Source organism: Pithys albifrons, chromosome 18 (genome assembly GCF_047495875.1).
Source record: "Pithys albifrons albifrons isolate INPA30051 chromosome 18, PitAlb_v1, whole genome shotgun sequence".
NCBI classification, from domain to species: domain Eukaryota; kingdom Metazoa; phylum Chordata; class Aves; order Passeriformes; family Thamnophilidae; genus Pithys; species Pithys albifrons.
The window spans coordinates 4031059-4045506 of NC_092475.1; positions in this window are offsets into that span (position 1 = coordinate 4031059).

Sequence of the window (14448 nt, forward strand, 5' to 3'; positions counted from 1 at the left end):
AAAAACTGAATTCTTCTTCCACTTGAACATGACCTGCTTGCACAGTGCACCTCCAAACCAGGTAATGTTTGATGAAAGAGAAGTAGGAGTCATTTGAAGGTGGAAAATAGTGGCAAAAACAAATATGCATTGGTAAACTCCATTGTCTGGGACTGGTTCCCACACGAGGAGCCTCCTCAGTCCCTCTAAACCCAATGGTCCCTGGGGGAGAAGATAATGTGGTGCTGGAGGAAGTGCACCAGCTTCCCTTGGGCTGAGCTCTAATTAATGAATTAAAATGCAGAAATGCATCACAGCTTGTGTTCCCTGGTCACTTCCTACTGAATAACCCCTGCAAAACCTCTGCAAGCTCCATGAGCATCCAAGTCAATACTGCACACCAAAATGTCAAAGGGGACAATAGCAACTAAAAATAGGCAAAGGCAGGAATTTTCCTATAATATTTTTAACCTTGGAGAATGGCAAAGTTATATATAGCTAGTACAGAAAAATGGGTTTTGTTGCTTAAATTTGGAAAATAAAAACTGTGTGTTTAGCTGTGTAACTGCTTTAGTATCGGTTTAATTTCAAACCTAATAACACTTTTTTTGGCACTATACCTGTCTGCAACTATCCTGGGGCTGTTTCATGGTATGAGGGCTTCCTGAGGGGCCTGGAGAGCAGTTATGGATCACATATTTAAGGCACTGAGTATTAGTAGGGGATTTTACCCCCTTCTGTTTGCTGTTTAGATGAGTGGGAGAGAGCGGTAGAGGGCAGGGCTTGGATTGTGGAGACACTTTGGAAAGGGGCTCGTGCAGTTTCTGCTGTCAAGGTGGCTCCTGACACCACCTTTTATTCTCCAGTTTGTGCTGGAAGCCTTCCATTCATGTTACTCCTTGAAAGGACAAGGAGGCAGGAGCAAGTCAAGGCTGCTGCTCCCTCTGCTGACTCTGGCTATGGGCAGGAGGCTGAGCCCGGGTGAGCTCCAGGGCCAAGTTCCAGTGGTCCCTGTGCCCAACTCACCATAAGCATCACCAGGGTGGGAACCCTCTCCCAGAAGAGCCATTTGGTAATACTCAAAAGGGCACTTTTGCCTTACAGCAGAAATAGATGACTAAACAAGAAATAGGGGGTTGAGCAACTGTTTCTTTTTCTTTTCTAATGTACCCTTATGACAAACTATGACTTTTACCAAATAATATCTTGATGATAAAGCACTCAGGATTCAACACTGAATCAAAGAAAGCTTTGCCATTGAATTTAATGGGAACATGTTCAAGTCTGTAATCTGCAACTGGAACTCTTTGCTTTTTTTTTTCATGCAGATCCCTTTAATCCTTTAGCAACCGTGTGTATTTTCCAAAGAGGTTTTCTGCATATCCCAGGGGTATAAAATCACAGTGGGAAAGAAGTGCTACTCATAACCTGTGAGCAACTACAATCTGTCTCCTGCTCTGCTGGTAACACCCTGTGGATATTTGCTTCTCAGAGATTAGAGGAACAAAGCTAGGAGAGAGCAGTGTTCCATTATGGTGGAGCATATAATATTGTGATTATTACTCATGCCCTCTGTCTAATTAATCATTTTCGGTGCTATTTGAAGGCAAACAGGGCCTTTGGTTCATTATCGCTTATACATACACAGAACTGGAGTCACTTCAGTGCTGTCAGACTCTGTTAATCCCTGCCTGGGTTTTGTACATGTCTGGGTATCTGAATCATGTACATGGCAAATGATCTACTAATATGTTTGCTCCACCAGTTTGTTCATATGGAGCCAAATATATGAAAGCATTCAAACTCCGGAAAGAGCAGATATGGTCTTAATGGACTTGACAAAGGCACCTAATGTTAAAGGTTGTGAAAAAGGGGGTGCTGATGAAATGCTTTTCTGCTTTCTTTTCTTTTAAAGTATTTTGTTTGTATTTCTTTTATTATTTATATTTTATCCTGCTCAATGTCTTAAACTGAGAGGCAGGAAAAGGGATCAGGACAACTCTGAATTCTATAAAAACAGAATTAGGAGGCAGAAATATCAATTTAATCTGAAGCAGAGGAAAAGGGTGGTTGCTGGAGATGTTTTTTTTTTTGTGGTACCCAATACGGAAGCCAGACTATGAACTGCTGCTCAGCCACTTACCAGTTAATGGGATGCTGCAGTGGTGGCATAAATCAGTGGCCACCAGGTTACCCAGGCAGCTACAAGGTGCAGTTATCCTGCTTGCCCACCCCATCCTGCCTCACTGCATGGCAGCACTCTGAAAATCTGGGCCATGAATTTTAAAACTTAAAGAAGCTCTGTATCCTTTTCTTCACTGCTAATCTGTACAAGAACAGAGCCTGCTTTCAGTCCCTGATCTTGGAAGACTTCACATTAAGACTGTAACATTTTGATTACAAGTCATATAAAATGCAGTTTGCTTTATTTCCTAATTAATGACAGTACATAAGGCAACAGTAAACTCAATTGCTTCCAACAGCTTTTTATATTCACTTGGAGGCATTTACAGAAATATGACTCATGTACCCAGCAGAATCTTCCCTTGACCAGATGTAGAAGGAAAGCACTTTTATTGGCTCCATGATAAAATCACTAAAGAGGAAACAAGCTATAAAAATAATAAAAAACCAACCCAAACTGAATTTGAGAGTTGCTAAACTGAGAGATAGAGAAACAAATACAGAGAAGATAATAAGGCCTTTTACTGATAGTGCTGTCCTGTGTAAATAACACAGACACACTGAATAAGTCTCTCTGCAGTGAGACTCGTTAGAAACATGAACATCAGCCCAGAGCAATTACTTTGATTGTGCCCCAGCTTCTTTTCACAATAAATGTCTGCAGATCAACCAGGGCTGGAGTCCTTCTGCTGCTTGCGTGTCCTTGCAGATACACATCCATGCTGCAAACAGGGAACTTCCATGTATTTCCCACTTAGGATATGGGGCTTGTTGCTTTACAGACCAGATTTCAGGAGAAGTTCTAGTCCAGAAGAGTTGGTTAAACAAGATTATTAAAACTGGCAAAGAATGAAGCACTCATTTCCATAAGGAATGAGCATGGCCAAGGAATATATTGACCTATGGTTATCCAGCACATAGATCTTGAGTTGCATCTGCAAAGGAGTGAGATGCTCCTGAATTGCAATGAAACCCATGTGGGTGTTGTCTTGCTAGACATCAAACCTGTTCACAAACTAGTCCAATTAGCACTTCTTTGCTTAAAATTAAAGATAATAGAGTTCTGCACACATGAGCACTTGAAGAGCTCAGCAGCAGATTTTCAGAGAAGGGACATGTCTACGTCTCCCTGGAGCGTGGAGATAAAGGTGAGGTTACCATATTCTGCCCTGGAGCTCCAGGCTGGAGAGTCCATGGGATAACATGAGCATCAGGAGCTCAGCACCAAGGCAGGAAGAACCCAAAAAGTGCAAAATTACCTAGACACAGCAGAAAGGGTAAAAAAGTGGATCCAGGGGAAATCCTGAGAGTTTAGATGAAAACATAATGGTGTGCAGCTCAGATACACCAGCTCTGGTTTATTGCTCGGCATCTGGTCATAGCCTGGCTAGTAAAGAGCTAGTAAATCACTGACATCCTTTTGAGAGGATGCAGCAAGGACAGTTTTTAGTGTTGGGATCACCTTATAGAGTGCCTTTGGCTGGCACAATGCCCTAAGAGGAAAAGTGCCATCAACTAATCAGAAACATCAACAATCTCCTCCTCAAGTGATCTGACTGGAAATAAGAGCTACACACTGTTATGTGTGCCTCATTTAAATAAGCATAAAATTCAGGTGTTGGTCATGCAAACAGCTTTATTAAAGGAAAATTTAATTCTTTTGTATCACTAACCTTCTTGGACAAAATCCTATCACCTCACCTTGCAGAGGTGCAGCACAAGAACCTGCTCTGAAAGCTGTGCATCTCCTGGGGGAGCTGCAGGAAGTCCAGAGAAGAGTTTGGCTGAAAGTCAGGAATGAAAGCTGAATTTCCTAAGGCAAGTTTTCTTTTTTTCCCTTGGTTTTAAATATTTTGCCTGGGGAAGGTACAATGAAAGAACAAAATAAATGGGCATGGGAGACTACAGCCTTTGGCAGCATGAGAGAAGTGTAACACAATAACAAACATAAACTGAAATCCAGTCAGAGAGAAAATGTATAAATTGACAACAGTTTTGTATTTGGGTCTGAAGGTAATAAGGTGACTAAACGATACCCAACAAGCAGAAACACTAAAGCTGACTCTGTTACATGGGAAAAGACAAGTGGTGAGAGTTAAGAATGAGCAAGACAACAAATAAATTTGTGTGTCACTGTTCCTAGGTGACAACACTCCATTTCTCTCCTCTTAGTGTCACAAGTCTTCTCTTTTCCATACATGTTTTACAGAGGGATGGGACAAAGCCAGCCCAAAGCCTTCTCTAGCAGAAGGACAGTTGCTGAATATCCAGCTTCTGAAGGCAACTCTTATTTTGTCCTGACCATCCTGCTGTGACAATGAGAAGAAGAACAACACCTTTAACAAGGCTGAAAAATAAGAACTGGAAGGCATAAATATATATATATATATATATATTCAATTTTATATACATAAAATTGCAGGCAAAGCAAAGAGACATCTGCATTTCCTGAAAGCCCCTTCCTTTGCAACAGCACAATCCTCACAAATGAAGCAGAACACATATTTGCTCAAAAGAGTTAATCTTTATTAACAGCCCCAGAATGCCCTTCAGCTGGTGCATTGCCTGGTTCAAAGGTTTTCAAGAAAAACAACATACCATAAACCAAAGGGCAATGCTAATTGGAAGCAAAGTAATTCTGAAAACAACAATACCTTTTTGTGGGTTAATAACCGGAAATTAAATTCCATGTATATTAACAAAACCCATCGTAAAGCACCAGGTGAATAAGGGGCATGGGCAATAAGAGCAAGGGTTTGGAGCACATGTAGCCACTGTCTGACAGCAACCCTTATTCCCTGGTCACAGTCAATATTCCCAAAGGATTAGTCTTCAGCCTTGAACCCCTGGTTGAAGGAAATGGTTTGTACAACTTGGCTCCTGCTGCTGCTTTGGTGGTGGAATAAGAGTGGTGGAATAAGGAGGGTCACAAATTCAGCAGTCCCCAGAAGCAGCATTGCTCTGCTCGTGCTCAGACACGGGGAGTCGGAACAGCAGCAAAGGGTTGCTTGGACTTGTCCCTCCAATTTGGTGATCCCCCAGTCCAGTTCTCAGGTCACTGGTGCTTTGAATGACCTTGCTGTCTGCACTGGATACACAAATGAAAGACTGCTCTTAAAAATGAATAGAGTTTCAATGTTAAAATGTCATGAAATGGAGAGTGGGTACAGACGCATGCTGGGATTGAGTTTGCTGATGATGGCATTGCCTGAAATGGAAACTCAGCTAATATTTGGATTGCAGGGTGTGTGTCTCTTATAAGGAAATGGCTTAATCTGGAAAAGGAGGCAGAAATACAAGGTCAGATCCTCTCTCCTCTATCCTCATTTCCTCTTCTGGCTGCACTGACTGCCCCGACACTGCAGCAGAATCAAGGGTCTGATGTCTCCGAGATCAGTCTCCAGGCTGCTTCTCACCAAGGATTCCCACAGTGCAAACCCCCAGCCCAGCCCAGGGCACTGGTAGCTGAGAGGGATGGACGCTGGGCAGGGATGACAGATCACCTTGAATTCAGTGACATCTTGCAGGTGTAACAGTCTTGACCCTGCACAATATAATAATCTGCTGGTCAAGACAGGCTGGTCTCAACATTTGGTTGGACATATCCTCGGACCATCTCCTTTCCTGGGAGCTCAGTTGTGAATAAGCAGAGATGTGTCTTCAAACAGGTGTTGTGACTGTGGTGACAGTCCCTTCACCTGGGAAGCCCACACCTCTGCTTCAGAAACATTTGCTGATTTGCTTTTTTTCAGTTGGTGGTGGTTAAGCTGAAGGGTGGGAAAGCCAATACATGCCTGGGCAAGAGAAAAAGCTCTCCATCCACATCATGGCCTGCAGAAAACTAGTGACAACCAAGTGTCCCTGAGGAGGGACAGCTCTTTGCAGCCATGAACAATAATCTCTGCTCACAGCAAGCTGCTGCTGCTCAGGGTCTATTTTACTTTTGCCTGTCACTGTGTTTGTGAGAGTTTTTGTCTGTAGGCCTCTGTCCCACTGAACCCATCCATCACCAGAACTGACAGAGGTTCCTGCTGCCTAAAATGGCCAGGAAGACTCAGTGGAGCCAGAACCTTGGGGGTCAAGTCCAGGTTGTCATGTCTGAGCGAATGCTGCTCAGGATACACGTGGCTCAACGTCATTTTTGGAAGGCAGTGGAGGACTGAGAGGGAGGAGAAGGAAGGATAGGATGTAATCTTTCATCCTGAGAGGAGGCATGTGGGATGGGAATATTTCATTTTGCTGCTGCTGATGGCCTGGCCCTGAGCAGATGGAGGAAGGGAGTCCCCGGCACAGGCAGAGAGCAGTTGCTGTCTCTGCAGCCCTGGCACTGCTCTCCTGCTCACTATTTTTGGCTGCAGAAAAAACACAAAGGCAAGGAATGATGGGGACATCAAGCTGAACTCAGGGATGATTCTTGTGTAAACGAAGAAAGAGAAGAATATCTACAAACATCCCATAGTCAGGGTCCAGAGCACATGCAAGAAAGGCTGTAGGCACTGCACTGAAGTGATGGGCTCAGAAATGAGCTCAAGATACAGCAGAGCAGCTGCCTCCCAGATCACCTGAGAGAGCAGGTGATGAATTCACTGGGTTACCTTACTCTCCAGGAAACCACCACCTTCCCCTTGACTCTCACCAGCAACTCCAGCAGCACCAGTATTGTAGCTAAATAATACCTGCAGCTGGTTTTACCCAGAGCTGTTGTCCAAAGGTCCCTGTAACACATCTCTCAATACTTCTGGTGCCAATGCTTGACTGGTCCAGGCTGACAGCCTCAAAATGTCATGTCTGTCATGGGTTGGGAGCTTTTATGGGCTATCCCAGCTAATGGGGACAGTGACATGCCACAGTCCACCTCAGCACCCCACTTTATATCAGACAAACCCCATAAAGTGCCCCTTGCTCCACAAATTGGGACAATGGCCCCAGAGGTGGGCTCCCACTGAGCTTCCCTCAACCAGACAGATCCCCTGCTGAGCAGTGACAGTGGGTACAGTGGTCATGACCCACTCCCAAATTGCACTTTATTTGATCCTATCTCCCTGGAAGAATGCTTTGTCCCCCACAAGGCCGCCTCCTGTCCCAGGAGCAGCCCCAGCCAGCACGGAGAGGAGAGAGCACCCAGTCACACTCACATTGTTTCAACACATTTGCTTAATTAGTTTATCAAGAAATGTGTTTGGCCTCATCTGAGGGAAATGCTCTCTGTCATTCCCAGGCATCCTGCGGGGCCCCGGGGAGCTGACAGACCCTGGCTCCTTCCTATCTCTCCTTAACTCCATTTGCTGGGCCTATTTCCCATTATTTTTTTTCCATGTAGCACTCCCTACCATTTTGGGTTAGAGTAACAGATAAGAACATTATGCCTAAAAGAAGACTATGACAGGTAGAGGAACAATGTAAGTAAGGGCTGGGAAGCTTATTTGAAAAAATGTTAAATCGGTGAAAGTCTAGGAATTTCAAATAATTCTTTACCACTCCAGCTAAATTCTCTGTAGATTGGAGTCTTTTCATAGAAGTGGCAAAGAGTGAAAAATTACTAATTATGAATAAAATATTAATCCTCTGCTTCCCTACGTGGAGCAGAGGAAGCTCCATCAGTGTTGTGTGCCCAGATGAGAGGTGGGAATTACCATATCCACCTCCAGCTGTAGTATATCCTTAAGGCAATGCCCAAAGCTTTCCTTTGCAACCATACCCATCTCACAAAGCCTGTTTTAATGAGGATGGGCTGGATCTGGACAGCATTTCTTTAAGAATGAGCAGGATGTCTCCTAGTCCTGGCTGGAGGGGCCAGACTATATAAGGAAGGTTTTGTGGGTGATTGGGTGTGGATGGAAAGGGGACATGAAGGCATTGGTGGTCCCAGGTAAGCAGAATCCACCCTCAGTGATGTAACACTTAGCCCATGTGAGTACTTGCTGCTCTCCTTGTGTGCAGCATTTGAGGCCCCTGCAGACACCATGTGTGTTAAATTGTGTGCTGTCTCAGGAATGCAGCTTTAGGGTCTGAAGTAACATTGGCTTCTGCCAGAGGTGCTCCATTCATCATTGGAGAAGCTTGGAATCTCCTTTCCCTCAAAGGGCTTGCGTCTAAGACCTCCCTGTTCCTGTTCCCAAACGGCTGATGAGGACATGCCACATGGGCTCAGGTTTGGCAGGACATGGCCCTGGACAGTTCACCTGTTCAGCTTCTCCTGCGGCTATTTATCTCTACATGGGATTACTGGGAAGATGCAGTGGGCCCTGGCTGGTTTAGTAGCTAACAAACAGCTTTGCTGTGGTAACAGCTGAGCATTTTTAGGCAATATGTCTGTTCAGAAATGAAAGCCTGAAGATGAGGTTTGACTTATGCAAGTTCCAGAACAAAGCAATACCAGAGTTTTTTCCTCCTGATAGTCATCCTTCTGTGTTCAACCAGAGCCAAAACAGCTCTGTTTGGACAGAAAAGAAACCTACTCAGTTCAACGCCTGGAAGAGGAACACAGGAGGCATTTTCAAACATTTTCTCTCTTTTTAAACAACATTCCTCCTAAAGGATTCAGAGTTTACCTATGGAGACATCCTATGCTGTAGCATCAATAACCATTCAGCCATCACATCGTCAGTAACTTTCTGGTCTCTGTGAAGGCAAATTCCTGCTCCTGCAGAATGAACTCTAGGAAAGGCAGGAATGCTCAGCATAGACCTGTGCCTCTGATGTGAATGCTCCAAAAGGTCTGTGAGTGTTTATAGTGAACCTAAAGGGGTTTCTTTCTCTCTCACAGTATTAATTAGAGCTCAGGAGAGTGGCTGAATCATATCACCTGAACAGCAGAGGATTCCACCTGAACAGCACCAAAGATCTGGGTGTGCTGACAGCCCAACACCAATGCTAAATCTCTGCCCATCACTAGTGAGATGCAGAAAAACACCCTTTAACTGCTTGTGTTAAAGTCTTAGTAACACCTATGAAACCACTGTGTGATAACTCAATATGTAATAGCAGTTCTGTTGCCATTGTCTGATTGCCCCTGCTCATACTGAAACTTGGGCCTGGGTGAGGTAGAACTGTGGTCTGTCCCCTCCATCCTAAGTCAGACAGGAGACACTGTAACTCATGCAGCTGGACAGTGATGTGTTTCTCTTCCCTGAAGATTGATGTCATTCCACTTGTCCTGGTTGGGATTAGGAGCAGCATGCTTGCAGGCTCCCATTATCACAGAGCAGACAATGTGGCACGGAGCGAGGGCAGGCGGTGTTGAGTGATCTTTGCCAGGTGCCCAGTTGGCATTGCCAAAGCATTCAGGGCTTTCCTCCAAATGCTTCCACCACAGAGAAACATGACTTCTGCTGCCAAGGGTACAGGAATGTCACTCAACTCGGGGACAGCATGCCACTGCAGTGTGACAGCCACTTCACCAGTCAGTCCAGAAACGCTCTGCAAAAACAAAAGGTTGTGTCTCCAAGCCAGGACTATCTTCACTTGCAGTGGAATACATCAGATGTCTGGCAATTTCAGGGAGCCTTTCTCAATAAAAACATGTGGGAAGGGAAGTGATGAGTTACACAGCAGTGTCCTCTATAGTTCAAGGCATGTTGGCTAAATATAAGTTGCATTCCTATGGCTCTTGTTAGGATAAATGTTGTACAACCTACATCCAAAGTCTGCTTTTCTTCCCCATCAAAAGCCCCTCTAGATACAAAGCTATCCAAGCCACTTACATCCTGGATTTCTTTGGTTTGTTTTTTTCTTGGGTTTATTTTAGCAAATGAAGGAAGGTGAGTACTTGCTTCTCAGACATCACTATAAACATAACACTATTTCTTTGACCTGCTTCTATATGCTTCTCTCCTTATCACAATATCCCTTAAATACCATGACTTAGGACAAGGGAATCTTGTCTCCATTTTAGCAGTACAAAGTTGGTGTGTTCCTTGTCCAAAGTTGCAGAACAAGCATATAGGGGTGGAAATGGAGAGGCACTGAAGAAACACTAGTTCCCAGAGACAGGTCCTAGAAAAAATAAGTTTTCTGTTGGAGCAAGCTGGCATTTTCACTATCCAAATAAAGATGAAAAGTGACATGCAAGTACCACCAAAATTCCCTACAGATCAAAATGCAACATGTAGCTCTCTAAGTAGCTGAATAGCTCTGAATAGAGCTCCTCTTTATGTAGAGGGACTTAGTTCTCACTAGAAGAAGTTCAGTGCATGTTGTCCAATCTAACTCCCACTGCAGAGTTTTCATTGAGTTCAGTGAAATTTAGACTGGTCTAAGCATTATTTAAGGACTTGCTTAAATTGAGGACAAAGACTAACTCAACTGATGGCTCTGTTGTGAGCAAGGTTTGAAAAGTAATTGCTAGTGCCCTTCAAAGGGTCACCAGAGCTCTCTGCTTGTGCACTCCCAAGCCTGAAGACTTGTGCACACTGTGCCTGTGTTACCCGTTTCTTACTGACTGACCAAGATTCCCTGTCCTAGATGAATGGCCTTTAGATATATTTAGGCTCACTTCTCTTCTAGAATGATCACTAACATCTTGTTCCCACAGGCTCAGAGAACTCAGCTTTCACAGATGGCTCTAAGCTGTGCTTGAAGGAGTCTCTTCCTTTACCGAAGGTCCTCCTGCAGCTCAGTAACAATAGTGTGGTGTCCACAAGGCCACCTCAGCCTGCCAAATATCCCAAAAATACAGCATGAAACACTTCCAGCACTAGCATTCAATATAAATACTCATTGCTGAAGAATAAAAAACCCCTCCCCTAATAAAGGGTCCTAAGCTTTGTTGGATGACACACGAGTTAAGAACACAGGAAACTGTTTTGAAGGCTGTAAATATGTGCTTAAATACTCATGGAACTGAATGACAATGTAGGGAGAACATTTATATGACTCAGAAGCATAAGGTTCTTACTTATCCATCCTATATGCCTTCCAAATGGTTCAGGGAGACCACCTGGATGGTGTGACTTGCTGAAGCACTAGGAAGCACAGAAGCATACACCAACCTCATTCAAAGTACGTGAAGGGCAGCTAATTAAAACACTACAAAGAGCCAAGTAATCCAGACTGGGATTGAGAAGGGAGCATCAGTCTGCCACCACTGCTCTGCTGGAAGGGCTGTTTGTTGCCTTCTACATTCCAGATTTCCCAGGGCTGTCATATTGTCAAACACTGTCATGATCCACGAGTCTTTATTCCCAGATAAAGATGTGAACTCCCGGCTCTTGTCACAGATAAAAGCACAAAGCAGTACAACGATGATACAAAGACTTAAAACTCAGCTTCAAATACTCAGCCATTTGTTACTGTCCTCAGCCTGAGTCAGTCAGCTGGAAGTTGTTCAAAACTGGGAGAACTGAGCTGTGAGATTTCATCTTCCTGTTCTTTGGTTCCTTATGGATTTTTATCCTTCTGTGTTGCTGGGCCACTGCCTCTGTACCTGCCATCAGCTGCTGCGGGGCTGCTAAAGGCTTGTTATAAAGTGAGGATGTGTAGCCTTGACGTCCTTCATGCCAAAATGCCAGATTCTCTCATCTGTGGCCCCATGGGCATCATTCCTGGCAGAAGGCACTTCATTGATGCTGCTTGACTCTGTAAGTGCTGGCACAGCAGGAGTGGGTACACATCTGGCCCGTGGGTTTCTCTCCTGTTGCACTGAAAGTCAAGAGCTGAGATCTCATTTTCCTGTTGCAAGTGTCAGATCCATCTCCATTGGGAACTTGTAAGTCTGATTCATTCACTATATCATAAGAAAGTTCTCAAAAAAAGCCAGCTTTTATAAGAAAACCTCATTAAATGAAGACACATCTGGAATCTTCTACTTACAATGAGTTTAGCGTACAACTATATTGTCTTTGGAGCAGTACACAGCAAAACTTACATCCTCTGCAGACTGTGTCATTCCTTTAAGTAGACTTGCACCAACTCTGGACAGATGTAGGTGATGTGGGGGGACTATTTGAATTTTGGATGATGTATTTCAATCCCCACTCAGAGCCAGTAAAGCTCCTACTTCTGTCCCTGGTGGAAATCACTTCAAAAACTCTGCTCTCTCATGTTGCAGGTGACTTTTTTCACTGAGATGGAAGCTGGTGCTGTGGTGGTCTCCAACATCATCCTTTTGCTCAATTCATACCAGTGCCTGTGACCAGGCAGGGACCGGCAGCGCCTGCCGGAGGCAGGGCTGGAATTGGGATTCCCGGTGCGGGGCCGCGGCCGGGCTCCCATTGTTCCCGGCCTGCCCGACAAAGGGTTAAGTAAATGTTTGGAGAAGATAAGGTGCCCTGTTGACAAGCAGCAGGCTCCAGCGGTCTCAGCAGGATCTCTCCCAGCGGTGATAAATGGGGAGGTTTTCAAAGTGGGATCAGCAGACGCCATGGAGAGGGCGGTTGCTGATGCCGTGATTGGCAGTGGGGAAGGAATCTGAAGGTGTTTAATGATCCCACACTCTGCTGCAACTTTTTTAAAGACTCTGTGTCTAGCCACAGGAAAATCCTCTATCAGCTGCACAGGCTCATGCACTTTTTTGTTGTTGTTGCTTTTTTTTTTCCCACTAAAACATGGGAACATCCACCAAAAGGGATCCTGATAAGGACCCTCTGGGATTCCTCATCCCCTCATATCGGTTTTGTCTCTTTTAATTTTCTCTTTGAAGTGCCCTGAATATAGTAGGTGGGCTGTTTAGTTTGGCAGACTTTGGTCAGGAGCTGTTTGGGAGAAGTAGTGTGTATTAAACTAATAATGTGGGGGTTTTTCCTTCTCTGCTTAGCTGTCTTATTCCAGTTACTGGTTTGCCATTCTTTTGCACTAGCAAATATATAACCAAATGACATCAAGAGTAAACTCTTGGAAGGATTTGAACACCTAATGTGACATTTTTTGGTATTCAGACCATTAAAGGTTTTCCTTCCCTTTAAATAGGTCCCAAAAGCTGTTTGAAGGGCTGAACACCAAATACTGTTTTTTCCAGATACTGTTTTTCTGTCCTCATCTCTGTCTGAAGGCTGCCCTGGGCACTAGGAAAAGCTGAAGTGGTGGTGTGGGAAATAGAACAGTTCACTCTGCGAAGGTGAAACTTTGCCATGTGCATCCATGGGCTGCCTCTCAAAACAGGATTTTGGTCAGTTGTATTCCCTGTGGAATGAGAAGCAGGTAAAAAATACTGTCTGGTCCAATCTACCTGGTTTAGTTCAAGAGAACCAAGACAACTAGGAAAATTTATGGCTAACAGGCACAGGGAATGAGCTCATCCTTTGGGCCATCCTTATGATAGAAAAACTGGGATGGGTGGATAAGTCTTTTTTGGGAGAGAAAGCAGACTGGCCAAAAAGCTGCTGACCTGGGCAGGCTGGAGGGAGGAAGGGATGGGAGACTGCTCTGGAGGGAGCAAGGGTTGGGAAGCTGCTCCACTGGGCAGAGATGAAAGGAGCCGGGTATACCCCAGCAAAGAGCCAAATGAGTCGGGACATGAAAAGCAGCGGAAAGTATCTGAAGAATGTAAACACCAAGGTGGAAGAGGAATTATTTAGCATGTTATGGGCTTGGAACTAGGTGCGAGGGGATGAAACAACAAGGAAAACTCAACCTTGCTAACAGGGTAGCTTTGCTAGCAGCTGAAGGCGGAAAGGGATGAAATGGTTTCAGCAGAGCAGCTAAAGAAGTCTCCTTGTCTGGAGGTTGCTGGGGCAGGGAGGCAATTGGAGCCACTCTCTAGTGGTGTGTATTCCTGCTCTCTGTGCCTGGGCTGGGAGCCAAGGGGGTCACGCCGAGAACAAATAGGATTTAGTGATCGTAAGAGGGGAATGCAAAATGCCTGAAGGAATTTTGATTGAAATTTTATAACTTCAAGAAAAATCTTTTGCAGATAAATCAGGAGGTGGTTTAATAAACAGTTTGAGAGATTAGTATTGAAACAAATCCCAGTTAAGTCTCAGCAGAGGAGAGGGTAAGGGAAGACCACTGCAGCAAAAGGACGTCAGGGGTATTACAGGCACTAAACAGAAGGCTTTCCAAAAATATAAACAAGCTGGGGAGGGGGCAGATTGGGAAACCTGTAAAAATAAGCAGAACCACATTAAAACAACATTAAAAGGCTAAGCAGAGGAGCACAATCAAATACTGAACATGGGATCGCGAGGGAGCTTTCATCTCATGGCATTGGCCAGAAGTTGTACCCAGACAGGAGCCAAGACCAGGTCCCCAAGAATGTGTGAGGCTTGAGGGCCACAGCCTGTGTCATGGTGGAACCCTGGTCAGCTGTGGCAGTTTGCAGCCACAGTGACCAGCATCCTCCGCCAAAGA